General features: G+C 32.7%; 1 non-coding gene across 1 annotated transcript; it reads left to right on the top strand.

Moving 5' to 3' along the window:
• Positions 1-670: 670 nt before the first annotated feature.
• On the top strand, positions 671-767 carry LOC121205483 (small nucleolar RNA snoR31). The gene has a single exon (XR_005900560.1). It is a non-coding gene; the product is annotated as a small nucleolar RNA snoR31 (small nucleolar RNA).
• Positions 768-16,928: the final 16,161 nt, after the last annotated feature.

Raw genomic sequence — 16,928 nt, forward strand, 5'->3', positions numbered from 1 at the left:
TAATGTGTATTTTGGGCCTCGATGGCTCATACAAGGGACAATATGAGTGATTTATGATTAGTTTCTGATATGTAGGTTAAATGACATGAAATGTTTGTATTTGATTTGAAAAGTCCGATAATGTTCCATAATCCTGTTTTGGCGATGGATAAGAGTTAGAGGTGTTACATTTTTTTAGCCTGACCCAGCTCGAATAAACTTTTTGTTGTTGTTTTGCTATTGTATAATTCTTATTTTATTGTTAATTTTGTTACTATTTTAGAAGTATTTTCTTACTAAGTTGCAACAATGTTGGTATTATTTAAGTATAAAGACTTTTTAATGTATTTTCAATTTGTTAGGAAACATTTATTTTAATATTTTTAGTGTATTTAATGTATTTTATTTTTTAAATTTATTTTTATATAAAAAAATCTAAAAAAAGTAATACGGGTAGACTGAATCGGGCTCAAATTTAACATTTTTAATCTGGATTGAGTTTAAAATTTATTATTTTTAATCCGAACCGAGTTTAGGAAATATTTTAAATCCATTTTCAAACTGGGCCTAAAAATGAATTTGAAATTTTACATCAATCAACCCGACCCAAACCATAATTAGTTATGAAGTAATCTAGTTTACGAGTTTTATCTTTTTCGTAAATTATAATTAGGTGTGAGACTTTTGGTAGTGGATGATGATGAAGCAAATTTTTTTATATATAATCCAACTCTTGATATGAGATATTAATTATCAAGTGATGTTCAAATCATTGCTTCTAAATCTGCTTAACTACGATTTTAAAGATTTCAATTTATTAATTTTTGTAATTTATTGTTTTTTTTTATTTCGAACTTAATTAAGAATCTAACAGGCTTGCAATGTCTTGATAGTCATCAAATGATGAATTGGGAAAAAAAACACTTAGGACACCTTCCTACAAATTATTCTCTTTTTGGGAACATAACTAAGGTTTTGATAAATCAATATGCTTAAAAAGAAATATTTTAAAATTAAACCACATTAAAGTCTTGAATTACTATTTAGAGTCAAGTTCTATAAATCGTCAGTTTGAAATTTGAATTGATTTTAACTTGATATGAAATAAATGAATTTTGAACATATTCCAATTTCAATTAAAAATAAAATAGTGCATTGGCCCATCAAGCAGACATTATGTTGAATAACTAAATCAACTGGGTAAACTCAGTCAGCCATTACAACATTTTATTTTTTAATAAAAAATTTACAATTGCTAAATTGTAATGTCAGACTTACTAAGTTAAACATGAACTTACCTTGTTCATTTTTCTTATTTTTAAGAAGAAATCTATTTGTAGGAAGTGGGAGAGGAACTAAGCCGAAATCTTTAGATCTGTTCTCAGCTTGTTCTCTTTTACTTGTGGCATATACATATTGGGGCAATTTGTAAACTCGAGTTCTTATGCTCATACTTGTTATGTTTTTGAACTACGAAAACAATGTATTAATTTTAATGCATTGAATGATGTAAAAGATGGATTTTTATGAGCATCCCTCACTCTAGTATATTTAGTTTATTTTGGCTAGCCTTTATCAAGTTTTGTATAATGGATGATATTCTACAAGCTGTTTGTATACACGAGTTAATGCTTCAATTCAGAAATTAGTCGGTCGTCTGGTCAGGCGTTGGGTGGGGTGTTATAGTTAGTGGTATCAAAGCTTCGGTTTAATCAATTATTAAAATTGCTCTCTTAGCATTGAGTTGAACATTCTATTTATCTTTTTCACTCCATTCTCTCTTACTCATTGACATTAATTGCTCTTATTGGTTTTGAGAAGTGGAGGGATCATCCATGATGATATCCTAATACGCAAGACCATTCACTTGAATGAAAAGCATCATTATTGTCTTCCAATAAGAGTAAGTTGCTCTATTTAAGTATGGAGGCTTTGAGATGGACTGAGATTCTTCAAGAAATCAAATCCGAAAGTGGACATCATTAATGTAGAATGTATTGATAATCGTTTAAGCTTCTCCAAGGATCATTTTTTGGTTGTTAAATCGTCTTTAGAGACTACCTTTGATACCAATTGTTAGTTCAATTGATTGTCGAAAATAAGTAAGAAGGGGCAAAATGGCCTTTTAAAAATTTTCTAGAAACTTGAAAGAAATGATAGAAAAATTGAACAAAATGATTTATAGTGGTTCGACCCCAATTGCCTACTCTACTGCCTTAGCTTTCATAACTAAGGATTTTCCCAAATTTACTAATTTGATCAACCTTTTAGGACAAAGTTTAACCTTACAACTCCCTTAATATTTCTACCCAAATATTAAGACACAAACCCTTGAAAAAGGAAACAAATAAGCAAACAAAGAAATAATCCTCACAAGATTAGGATGTTTGCTAATTAAACACAAATACAATAAAAACAATTGAGCTGATAGGAAATACAATGAATGCTCACAAGTGTTTACAAGAAGAAGATAAATAATTGAAGCACAAAGTGATTTGTAATGGATTTTTGATGTATCTTGAAGCACTTGATCTATTTTAATATCACTTGTTGTTGTAGGACCTTTGGAAGCTGGTATTTATACTCTCTAATTGATTTCGAACCGTAGTGGTTGTTGAGGAATTGAATAGAGCCATTAGGGATAAAAATACCATATCATTAAATTCATATGCAACAAAAGTTATCGAATTTTTTCTAAAAGTATCGATACTATTAACATTTAATGTCTGATTCAGTGACTGTCAAAGTTAGTTAACAACGATACCAAATACATTTTTTCAATACTTGGTAAAAGGTATTGATAATTTTTATGATTGTTCAAAAATCTCGAAGCTAGAATGCAAAACCTATATCGATACCAACTAAGTTATAGATAGAAAAAGTCTAGGTATCGATACTTTTGATTTTTACTTAATATTTTTTATCTTCGAAGCTTAAAATGATATCAATATCAAAGATGGTATAAAAAATACAATAGGTATCGATACTTTTTCTAGGGAGCAGTTTTTCAATCGATATAAAAATGTTTCAATTCAGTTAAAAGAGCTTAAACCATTTTTGAACTTTTTCCAAAAAAATTCTTCAAAACATTTTCTATGTTTGGAAGTATTGAAATGATTTTTATGCTTTAAACTTTATAATTCCTTTGTCTAAAAACCAGCTTTATTCAAAAATATTTTTATTTGTTATATCAAAACAATTCATCAAATAAAGCTAAATAACAAACTATGAAGTCAACTGGTAAGATAAATTGTCGAACCCTCACTAAAACATCCTCCAAAACTCCTTTTGGGTGAACTAGGGACCTATCGGCTAGTTAGAGGGTTACCGAAGTTTTCTTAACGTTACCTAGACCTAACCTATGGTAGATGGACAAGGGATTAAGTTTATACTCGCTCCAAGACCACAAAGTGCCCTGCCAAAATTTACACCTCTAATTTCTATGAGAATTGTAACAACCCATTTTTTCAGTGGTGTCGTAAACTGTGGTTTCGAGACCCTAAAATTTGACTAGAAAGTTAATAAATATTATTTATTTAATATTAGTAAATATTATTTATTTAATATTTACGAGTCTAATGTAATGTCGTATTAAGGTTTGTTAAGAAATTTTGATGTTTGGTTGATTAATTAAGTAAAAAAGGACTAAATTGTAAAAGCTGCAAAAGTAAATCACTATAGGTTTATTTGCATTAAATATATGTTAAAGCATAAAATAAGGGATTTATTTGGTAAATATATCTATTTAAAATATGGTGGATGATTAAAGTTATTGTTTAGCTAATTATTAAGGTTTATTATAAGGGTAACATGGTAAATAAGTAAATTAAAAAAAAACAAATAAGAAAAACTTGCCATTGATTGCCTTCGGGCATACTAACGTTTAGAATGTGAATACTGCAGTAAAAGATATAGATATGAGGCAGTATCAGCAAGTATACAGGTCCAGTTGTAATATAGTTAAAACAGAGTAGAGGAGTACTATGATGATCGTACCCAATGGAAGCTAGTGTTAGATCAATTTTAACCTAAACACTAAAAGATCTAATTAGTACTCTAAATCAATTATAGTATGAAAACATAAATAAAAAGGATTTTTTGGAGTTTTATAATAGTAAAATAATAATAAAGAAATAAATACCAAGAGATTGATAAGTAGAATTAATCGAATCTGATTATAGGTGATTAGCTCACTTTGGTAATCCTCATCAACTGTCGCTTTGGGTTCTTCATCAATCAACTAGTTACTATCCCAACAAGATCTTTCGATCTTCTACTAAAATAACTAGTTAGTAAGGACTACTTATCTTTTGACCTCACAGTCCAGACCGGTTTGGGTTGAAGGTGTTCACAGATTGGTCATACTAGTTTTGGGTTAATTTCCACCTTGATGACTTCCTAAGGTTGTCAAGCCTAGGGTTTAGGTTCTTCTTTTCCCAAACAGCTAACCCATTGAATAACCCTATAAAACAGTTAATAGATCATACCTCCACTTGCTAATGCTCCATAAAAAGATTAGTTCCTCATAGTTTTCGTAAACAAAATAGAATTGATATAAAGAGTAAACATGGTAAATGAATCGAAAGAATAAAGCTTAAGAAAAAGCTTGATTTGTATTAAGAATGAAAGTGAATCCATAAAGTTTGATTTTCTTCACAAATCAGATCTCTCGAGATAAAACAATGGACAAATTGAAAGTAAATCTAAAACCTAAGAAAAGAGAAAAAATAAACTGAAATTAAAAGAGAAATTCTAAGCTAGGTAATTGGTGTCCATAACATGCAACAAGTGAGCCTATTTATAGATTTTAGGTGGTCGTCGTCCTTAACCTTAGGTTAGCTGACGTTCTTGAGCTTTAAGTTTGATTGTGCGGATCGAAATGCCCCCTGGCTCGTATTAATTCTCATCTAAAGCTGATGTCGAGACACAGGTCCTTATGCTCCTCTTCAAGATGTCTTCAGGAGCATGTCCCAACACCATTAGATTGTGTTGCGACATCGAAGGTATTCTTGGAATTTCTCCATTCTACTCCCTATGTTGCGACATCGAACCCTCCGTGTTGCAACATAACGGCTAGTATTGGTTTAGCACGCCTTCTAATGGTCTCTTACACACTCACGAAGTTCATTAACTCACCCTTAGGCATCATTCGACCCCTAAGGTAAATAAAAGACTCAATTTGTATATTTTATTAAATTTAATTAATAAAAATTGTAGAAAATTGCAACGACGTCATGGCACAGGGGTTCTGTGGCACAACATCCCTACTAATATACCGACCTCACAGTCCAGACCGACTTGGGGTGAAGGTGCTCACATATAGGCCATACCAGTTTTGGGTTAATTCCCACCTTGATGACTTCCTAAGGTTATTGAGCCTAGGGTTTAGGTTCTTCCTTTCTCAAAAATTGATCTGTTATGTAACCCTATATAACAGTTAATAAATCATTCCTTCACTCGTTAATCCCCCATAAAAGGATTAGTTCCTCATGGTTTTCATAAACAAAATAGAATCGATATAAAGAGTAAACATGATAAATGAATCGAAAGTATAGAGCTTAAGAAAAAACATGATTTGTATTAAGAATGAAAATGAATCCACAAAGTTTGATTGTCTTCACAAATTAGATCTCTCAAGATAAAACCAAGGACAAATTGAAAATAAATTTAAAACTTAAGAAAAGAGAAAAACTAAACTGAAATTAAAAGAAAAATTCTAAGCTAAGTAATTTGTGTCCATAACATGTGACAAGTGAGACTATTTAATAGATTTTAGGTGGTCTTCGTCATTAACTCTAGGTTAGTTGACAATCCTGAGCTTTAAGTTTGATTGTGTGGACCAAAATGCCCCCTGACTCGTATTAATTATCATCCAGAGCTGATGTCGTAACACATCAGCACCTATGCCACACATAGAAGCTAGTATGCTCATCCTTAAGATGTCTTCAGGGGTATGTCGTGACATCAAAAGCAGTTTCGAAATCCCTCCATTCTGCCCCCTATGTTGTGACATCGAACCCTCTATGTTGAGACATAATGGCCAGTACTGGTTTAGCACACCTTCTAATGGTCTCTTACACACTCACGAAGTTCATTAGCTCACCCTTAAGCCTTATTCGACCCCTAGGGTCAATAAAAGACTCAATTTGCACATCTTATTGAATTTAATTAAACTTACTAAAACATAATTAAAACCTAATGATAATGCTTGTTTTCAAGCTCCTAAAGTGGAAAAATTAGTTTAATTTGCTACACGGAATTATGGCAGATCAGTCATCATCTTCTTCAATTTATTTCCAAAATTGAAACCTCCATTTTTGTTAACTTAAAGGTTTGGTCAACCATTTTTCTTTGTTTGTAAGTGATTTTTGAGCCCTTTTTTTTAGTAATTTTTATATTTTTGAAATCGTTGTAACTTAATTTAGCTAACTCAATGACTACTTCATAAAACTATTAGATGATTTGATTTATTCCATTGATGATTTTTTTAATTATGTTTTTGAAGTTTAATGATAGATTTATAAGCTTGATAGTTAAATAAGACAATTTTGTTAAGTAACTTTGGTTGGTTTTGAACTGAAAGACTTAATAGTTATAATTTCAAAATTTACATCGTTTAATGGCAAATATTATGTTGCCTACGGGTTGTAGAGGGACCCTAAAGAATTTGGCACAAATATTTTTGGGTTAATTGTGAAAATTTTGCAAGTTTTTACATAGGGACTAAATTACATAAAAGGTGAAATTTTTGGGTAAATTTCTATAATGATAATAAAAGGGTTTATATGCATAAGTTTAATTTTTTAGGTTGTTTTAAATGATTAATTGAATTAAAATTATTATTTAGATCAAGAAACGAATCAACCAGACAGAAATCGTGGAAAAGGGAAATTAGCGGAGTAAACATCAGTGCCGTGTTTATAGTCATTCTTGATTAAGTAAGTTCGTTAGTTATTTAAACTAATTAATTATTGTTTTTGTGATTTTATACCTATTTTTATATATTTGATTGAGTTTAATTACTTGATAAATGGTAAGTGATAAAATGGACTAAGTTGGAATGTTAATTAAGTTAAAAGTTATGTATGAAAATGGGAAACAATATAGACGAATTTTTGTGATGAAATAATGTTTATTTAATTAAATGACATATATATATATGAAATTTGGCCCGTGTGAATCTTGTGAATGCTTAGGATACAAATGACATGTCATTAGGGTTATTATCGTTCTGGGTGTTGTAGATTCTTTACAACTTGTGTGAGCAGCATTGTATAGCCTAACATCCCGACCCACAGCTCGTGTGAGTAGGCCCATTTCACAGCTCGTGTGAGCATTTATTGTCACAGCTTGTGTGAGCATTCTCCCACGTATCCAATGTTTTTCGTTGTGGTTCAACGGGTGTAAATGGATATATGAACGTGTTATACGAGATGATTATATGGAAATGGATTTATGAAATGGATATTTGAAACATATAATTGAAATGAAAATGATAAAATTAGAAGAGTATATGATGGTTGATTATATGCCAAATGTATTTATTTATATATATATATATACTACAACATGATACTGTTATGTTCCTTATATGAACTCACTAACCTCGTGAGATTTGTGATGTGTATAGGGGATAAATGACCTCATGGTCTTGATAATGAAATTATTTATGAAATGTTTAAATTACATTTTATATGGTAAGTTAGAGTTTAAGTTTAATACAAGCTTACTAAGCAATGATTTGCTTATGTCTTTTGTGTTTGGTTTCTTTGTAGATTATCGGAAGTTTTGGTCAATTAGAAGTCAAGTTAGAGCTCACACTATCTAGTCAATGACTTAGTAGTGCTTTTGATCATTTGATTATATGGAAATGGATTTATGAAATAGATATTTGAAACATAAAATTGAAATGAAAATGATAAAATTAGAAGAGTATGTGATGGTTGATTATATGCCAAATGTATTTATTTATATATATATACTACAACATGGTAGTGTTATATGTTCCTTATATGAACTCACTAACCTCGTGAGATTTGTGATATGTATAGGGGATAAATGACCTCATGGTCTTCATTATGAAATTATTTATGAAATGTTTAAATTACATTCTATATGCTAAGTTAGAGTTTAAGTTTAATACAAGCTTACCAAGAAATGATTTGCTTATGTTTTTTGTGTTTGGTTTCTTTGTAGATTAGCGGAAGTTTAGGGTCAGTTAGAAGTCAAGTTGGAGCTCACACTATCTAGTTAATGACTTAGTAGTACTTTTGATCATTTTGTCTTGGTTATAAGTGGCATGTAGTAGGTGTTTTAACTTCATATGTATTTTTTCAAGTGATAGTGTGTTTTGGCTATGTAAATATGGTTGTGACTTTTGGTGGTAGGTATTTTTGGTATATGAACATGAATATACTTGAATGAATGGCTTTACTCATGATTTGGTTAGATTAGTTTTGGTAAGTGATAGGATAAAATGACTTTAAAGTTAGGTATAAGTTTTTTAAATGATGAATTATGTTTTGATTCAAGTTATTCATCTTGTGTAAGCTTACTTGTTAAAGTTAGTTGATTGTATTCTTTATGCATATGGATATTGAATGGTGCTTAAATAGTATTGTTTCATAGCTTGTGAATGTTTGATTTGGAGTGCAAATTGTGGCATATTGGTTAGACATTTAGGATGAATGGTTTTAAGTGTTGTTTTTGGCATATTGTAGTGAATTGAATTAGTATTTTATACATGACAAATGCTACCTATATGTTTATATGAAATAAGTTGGGTTTTTGCATGAAATAGACTTTTCAACTTGTGATTTTTTGACCTTTTTGATATAAATAATGATAAAATGGACCAAAGTATCGGTACTAGACCAATTGAACAGTTCCAAGAATTACAAGATACATATTGGTATCGACAATTTTGTTTAATATATATATTTTCTAATTCGAATCGATACCTTGAAAATAATATTGATACTTTGAATTGGCAAAATGCCAAAATGGTATTGATAAATATTTTTGTATTAATACTTATTATAAATATCAATACCTAATTTCTTGGTATCGATACTTATATAAAGTTTTAAAGTTTTATAATTTAGTCCATATTTTCAAGCTCTATCTAAATTTTAAGAGGTTTAAAGCTCATTTTAACTTCACGAAAATATGTCCAACATGTTTTCAGATATGTATAACATTATTAGTAAATGTATGGAGCTTTTTAATTTGTTATAGCATGTATTGCCCTGTTTTGACTGGTAATATCCTGTAACCTTATTCTGATGACAAAAATGGGTGAGGGTGTTACAAGAATGATGAAACTACCCGGGTCTTTGAGTTTTGGTGGGACTCTTCTAGACACAACAACACTACACTCAGCATTAAGAGCGAATCACTATTCTCTTTCTATCTTCTTCTCCTAGACATCACTTGTCTAAGGAACTTGGCATATTTTAGCACTTTTTTCTAGGACCTCAAGCAATGGGAGGTTGACGTTCAAAGCCTTAAACATCTTGATGAAGTCTAGAAACTTCTTATTGTCTCTTTTTTTTCTTCTCTTCAGTTTACTCAGAAAAGGTATGGATGTTGGATTTGGTTGTGGTATTGGGATGGTTCTATCCTCCAATTCAGTTTGTGTGGGCTCGCTCTTAAGTCCTTCCTTCTCTTCCATCCCATTTCCAACACTAGGAGTATGAGTGCTCTCATCCTTCTCACTCACTTCCTTCTCCCCACTAATTGGTCGGATAGGTTCCTTTAACCACAGCCTCGGATCTAAGGGCAATTGCCCTGGCATGTTCTTTTCCTTCCCTCTTCGTGCTTTACTCAGTATTACTAGGCATTCTAGAAGCTAAATTGTTTTGCAATAATTGCAAAACTTGGTCTAGTTGACCATAAATTTGACATATATCAGCTTGAACCACATGCAAACCTTCCTCTACCTTACTTACCCTAATCAACAATGAAGGTCACTACTATAGGCTAATTTTCTTTCTTGCTTTTGGGGTGCCTTAAATGGTAATAGAGGTTGATAAGGTGCATACGGTCTAGGAGGATTAAGGTTTTGGGCTCATTGATTGGAGAGACCTCATTGGTTCCTTCCCCACTTAAGGTTCAGATGGTCACACCACCCCGGGCTATAGGTGTTGAAGTATAGATTATATCTTCTATTTCCTACATAGTTGGCTTCCATTTGGTTGCTCTCATTGGCATTTCCCTACAAGGTGCCTTCACTATTATGTTATGCATTAGAGTGGGTTAGAAAGGTTGATTTTGAACTTGTACCTTGGTTGAATTCATCTTTAATTAATTGAGCCTTTTGAGGACTTGTTAATGCTTGTCCTTGCTACAGATCGATTTTTTAGCTTTATATGTGAACCATTCAGTCGGCCATATATAGGAATTCATTGGCATATCCTTGATAAGTTGGTAAGCCTTGGCATACGTATTTGAAATGAACGCTCCCGTGGATACTCTGTCAAGACTTGAGCACAAATTTCAATCCAACCCATTATAAAAAACTTGAAGCTACAACCAATCTTGCAATCCATGATATGGGCACTTATGTAGCATGAGTTTAAAGCATCCCCAAGCCTCATATAACGACTCCCCTTCCAATTGCTTAAAATTCGTAATATTCATACGAAGTTTCATTATTTTGCTTGGGGAAAAATATTTTGCCAAGAACTTGTTTGCTAGCTTTTCCTAAGAGTTGATGAAATCTATCAGCTATGAATCTAATCACATAAACGCATCACTAGTAAGAGAGAAAAGGAATAAATGAAGACGGATAACGTCATCAGATACCCCGTTATATTTAAAGGTATCGCAAATGATTAGAAATCTCTTAAGGTGTTGGTTCGGATCCTCATTCATTAACCCTCGAAATTAAAGGTTCGCTTGTATCATTTGGATCATTGTCGGTTTGATTTCAAAGTTATTAACATTAATCATCAGGTGGGTGTCTTTTAGATGTTGCGACCTCCTCGCGTGTGTGATGATATGTTTCAATTTCGGCTCAAATGGTAAGACACTGTTACTGGTCTGAGTCATACAATGAAAATAAAAATCGTTAAATCAAACGCCGATTCCCCGATAATGATGCCAATAACTTGATCGCCTCTCTCTCGATCAACGAGAGAAAGGTAAATCAACACTCAAGAATTTAAAATAAGATAGAAAATCGCAGCTTTACTACAAGTGTGACAGGTCAGTTGTAATATTTGTAGTGTTACAATGAAACAATAGAGTATTCCAAGGATCGAACCCATTAGAATCGTGGATTGAATCAATTTCTAAATGTTGTGCATGTAAAATAAAGAGTCTAACCAACTAAACTCAAAAAGTTGTGTTAAGACAAATCCTAAAATTAATAGAAATTAATCTACTTTACTATTTAGCTAGCAAGGACTGAATTGTAAAACATGCAAAGTTACGAATTAACTATTAAATAACAATCGGTGGTTGGTTGAAATTGATGTGGTTACTAATCCTTGAATTAGGGATCAAAATCGCTTAAACTTCAAAAATGACTCTGTTTTACCTCTTGGTCTCCACTTTACCAAGTTAAACAAATTAATCTGGATTATCTCTCGATCTCATCGGTTAACCTGGGACTAATGAATTGTTGCCCAACAAGATCTCCTCTCGGTCTCACTTGCCTTAATGTTCCTTTAGGGTCGTCAATCCTAAGTTTTTAAGCTCATTTAAATTAGTCCAATTTATTAGATTTGGTTATTCATCCAAAAATCAGCTTACCACATCTCCATCAACTAACCCCTTAAAGGTTTAACTACTCATGTTAGAAATAAAACTAACAATTATAGAGATGAAAAGCAAAGAAGCCATTAAAGTAAAACTTAATAAAAATATAAAAGTCGAGATTTTTGTGCAAAAAAAATCTAAAAGGCATGTAAAGAAAAGCATTTAACAAGAAAATCTAAAGCAATAAACATAAAATGAGCAAAATTTAACAAATACAAAACAAAAGAAATTGAAATACATTAAATTAAATCTGAAAATGTCTTGCAACTAAGGTATATAGACTAAAAGTGCAAATAACCTAAGCTAGCTATAGTAATAACTAACTTAACTAACACTAAGAACAACTAAAACAAGAAGAAAAGTTGCTAGTAAATGTAAAATCTATAACTAAGGAAATGAAAATAAAAAACCCTAGAAGAAGAAGAAAATCTAAGAGAAAACCTAGAGAAAACTAAGCCTAAGCTAAGGTAATGCGACCTCTTCTCTCTCAACCAAATTTTGGTTGATATAGTAGCTATCCTGACCCACTTTGTGTGCCAAAAATACCATTGAACGGGTATTCAATGATTGGTGCTTCAGGTGGAAAAGGCCTACCCTTTTTGTCTATTTTTGTCCCCTCAAGATATCGGTATCGCGATACCAAGGAAGAGGATATCATGATACCTCAAATAGTTTCGAACATAAGGGTCTTCTTGGAGGGTGGATATCGTGATACCACTGAAGGATGGTCTCTAATCTTCGAGTCTGTTAGAGGTATGGCGATTCTAAGGCTTGGATATCGCAATACCCTCTCATTTGGTACCATTTGTGCTCGTATGTATCCACCAATTATGAGTTCATAGGTATGTATCCACCAAATGTGAGCTTGCATGACTATCCACCAAGTCTTTATGTTATATGTCTATCTGCAAGATTGCTTCAGACTATCCGAAATATGATCATACGCAAGGATATCTTTAGTGAGTTGTTTCTGTGCGAGTTGAATATTATGCTAACCGCTCTTTTGTGAGCTGTAGCTCATGTGCAAGTTGTTCATCATGCAAATCTACCTATATGTGTAAGATGTACAGAAGCACGTGCCATGCCAATGTGAGTGTGGCACCAATATGTGAGCTATTCCAAGGCAAGTTGTATAGATGTGTGCGTTATGTGAATGTGCAAGCTTTATCTAAATAGGATCTGTGATAAGCCTACAAGCTAGCCAATGTAAAGGAAAGTATCAAATCAGCTAAAGTTGTAGATATGTTGGTCGATTTAAATTTATACTCACTATCAAGCTGTTCATCTCTTGTTCTTTTACGACAGATTATTATGTTATTAAAAAGAGAAAAAAAGTAGAAAACAATATATAATCATAAATGGAGTATGTTACAACGCCAACCTCACTAAATTCAACACGAAATTACCACGTTCCTTTATCTTGTTTTCAAGAACAAATCTATTTACCAGAAGTGAAGGAGGGACTAAGCCAGAATCTTCAAACTTTTTGTGAGCTTGTTTTCCTTTATAGCATGTATGTAACACCCCAAACCCGGCCCAAACGTTATGGCCGGATCCGACATGCCACATCGAAGTGTTCAAAACATTTTATATTGTTGATCTAGAAAAAACCTACTTAGTGTTTTAAAAGATAATTTCATTATAGGTTAAAGTGAATGGAAGCTGTACACCAGGTAGGAAACCGGAAAAGAGGAGGTAGGTCCATCGGACTGCTTAAGTACCAAACTCCCTTCGGATCCAATCCTAGACATGCAAACCGCCATTGCCATACCTTAACGTCATGTATATTTCTAGGAAACCGATTTGATTAAGTCCTTTTTAGGAAAAAAGTGATTAATTTTGGAAAATATCTTCATTGCGGAAGCTTTGCTTGTTGTCGTGTTATTTTGAAATCAATTGTTGTTTTTTTTTGAAAACGCGCCCTAAAGCTATCCAATTTCAACAGTTAAAATAAGTAATACCTATCTTAGTAATACATATTAAAACCATCAAAAATAATTAAGCGGCCTTATTACATTTAAAAACCCAAAACTTCAAACGTAAATAAAAGGATGTCCAGTTCACCAGAAGAAAATCAAACTTTCAGAACAGGTGGCCACTCCGAATTCCCTCACAGCTCCAAGCCCACTATGGTTGGGGATTTCCTGCGTGGATGAAAATAAAAGGGGTGAGTTTGGGGAAACTCAGTGTGTAAGGAAAACCCATTCAAAGCCCAAGTCAGCTCAAGCCTATTGGGCCTAAGCCCATTCAGGTAACAGTGGTACTGGACCAGAGCCCTTTTCAGATTACAATAAACTGGGCCTTAGTCCCTTATTCAGATAACGGTATGGCCCATAGGCCCATTTCAAAATACATGCAACATCAATAACATATGCAAGCCCATTTGGGGAGACTACTCAACCCACCAACCACTACACTCCACTCGTACCAGCCCTACACTCCATGTGGGGAATAGCTCAACCCACCCAGCCCAACACTCCACAGTTGCAGCCTTGCTGCTCAGTTAACAGTAAAGTGAGGCAAAGCCTCCAGTACGTGGACAAGCCACTTTCAGTACTTCCTCCGTCAATATCCCAATCCCATGCATCAGATAATAACAACATGGCATGCAGTAAATAACAACAGTCAAACATGCATTTGGGTCAATTTAACCCTAGGGGTATTTCGGTAATTTATCTACTAAGGTAAAACTATAAATTTTCCACTTTTAAATGTATTTCAGTAATTTATCTATTTTAGGGTTTTTCATGCATATTCCTACTTTTCACGTACTAACAGAATCACGTACCGAGGGTTCTTACCGAATTGGGCCCGTTGGCCCATCATTCCAATTTTGGCCCATTAAGCCCAAAAATATCGAGGGCACAGAAATCATGCACTTTGCAGTCCAAATTTTGCAGTTTACCAAAAACATTAATCGATTTACCTCACGAGCATTCGCACACTTGCAAATCTACAAAATACATGTTTTTGGCATTTCGGCTTTTCGACTTTTGCCGATTCAGACTAAGAAAGAAGGTGTTAGTTACACACTTGTTTGCGACGATATGCTGACGAGATCCACACACGAACCGCCTACAATTGGATTACTAACACGTTAATCTAACTATTCAAATACAAACTAGGTATTAACCCCTTACAATATTCGGCCAACCACACCTACAGGTCATAGTAAGCTTATAAGAAATCAATAAGCAACTCATTAACAAATTTTTGTCAATGTTTACCACATAATCATAATTTCACTGCAAGCTGTCTTCCTAAGCAACAGTCACTAAATCATTTATAACTGGAGCTACGAAACTCCAAATCAAGTGCCGTTAATTTTCCCTAAAAATAGACTCATATATCTTCGATCCATAAAATTTTCAGAATTTTTGGTTTAGCCAATCAATACCAAATTTTTCTCAAAGTTTCCCATGTTTCACTGTTTGACTAATCTGACCACTCTTCATTACGAATCAAATTTCTCATTGTACAGAATTCAAAATATGTTCTCGTTTATTCTATTTGAAACTAGACTCATTAAGCTTTAATTACATAATTTATGCAGCTTCTAACTCATCTCCCACAATTTATGGTGATTTTCCAAAGTCACGTTACTGCTGCTGTCCCAAGCAGATTTATTACCAAATCACTCTTTCACACCTAACTTGCATGCTTGTTATTTAAACATGTATATCACCAATCAATCATCACATATCTATGATTTTACTTAAGTATAATCTCCATTTCATCATTTTAAAGCACAACATGTTAGCCGATTTTTCCCCTTAGTATCTAAGGCACATGCATGCTCATTTGTTTGGCTCAACTTCACCTATCTTCCATTTTTCATCAAAAGAACATGAAACAACAACCATTTCCTTCATTTTAATTCATGACTAAATGCTCACAACACAACCAAAAACCAAAATATGCTTTAAGAGTTAAGGTAGAATCAAGAAGAACTCATGAACCTCAAAATAAAAGCAAACTACCATGAACTTACCTTCAATTTTCTTCCCCAAGTGACCGAACATTCAAGAGCTTTCTCCTCTCCCTTCTCTTCTCTAACTTTAGGCTATGATGAACAAAGATGGACAAAGCTTTGTTCTTTTCACCCTTTTTTTTAATAAAATTTCATATTTCATCCATTTAATTCTTTAATACAAAAGACATGAAATTCCCATCATGGAACATTTACCTAACCCATTATCATGGAATATTTACCTAACCCATTATCATGAAACATTTACCTAACCCATTATCATGGAACATTTACCTAACCCATTATCAATTTGTATCAATTTGTACCATAAATTATGGATATCAAGTGCACATTTTGTCTACAACAACATGATGGCTGGCCACTTCATGTAAAATGGGAGGTTTGTCATGCAAATCCTCCTATTTTTCACTCCTATTTATTTGGCCACTTCAATTTAGCCTATAGCATTTTCAAACATTTTTACATAGGTCCTATTTCATAATTTCACCCTTTTTTTCTTATGGAAAAAAATTAACTAAAATTGCCGGGTTCTATCTTAAGCTTGGGCCTTCTAGAGGCCCACTAACATAATTAAACCTATGCCAACATTCACAGAATTCCCGAAAATTGGGGCATTACAATGTACATGTTAGGGAAATCTGTAAATTCAAGTTCTTATGCTCATACTGTTATGTATTTAAACTACGAAAATGATGTATTAATTTTAACCTCTTAAATTATGTAAAAGATGGATTTTTATAAGAGTATCTCACTCTAGTATATGTAGTTTATTTTGGCTAGCCTTTATCGAATTTCAGGTAATGTATGATATTCTATAAGTTGTTTGTATGAACGTGTTAATGCTTCAAGTTAGAAATTAGTTTTGTGTAACCTCTCCATTGATTGATTGTTTGGCCAGGCGTGTGGGGTTGTTACAAGTTTCGACCCCTTCATAGCTTTCCTTTTTTTCTTCTAGGTTCCTTCACCTACATGCTCTACTTAAAAAATAACTATAAGTCCAATTCCCTCCAAAGAAGTTATCAACGAGTTTCTAAACTTCAAAACATTTTAATGGGTTCTCAATATAGTAATATCATAAACTAAGTACTTTCGTTAGCCAATTTTTCAATTTAGTCATTAAATGTTAGTTTTGATAAGATGTATTAAATGTTAGTTTTGATAATATGTAAATCATACTTAACATATAAATTAAAAA

Source organism: Gossypium hirsutum, chromosome A08, assembly GCF_007990345.1.
Source record: "Gossypium hirsutum isolate 1008001.06 chromosome A08, Gossypium_hirsutum_v2.1, whole genome shotgun sequence".
In the NCBI taxonomy this organism is placed as follows: domain Eukaryota; kingdom Viridiplantae; phylum Streptophyta; class Magnoliopsida; order Malvales; family Malvaceae; genus Gossypium; species Gossypium hirsutum.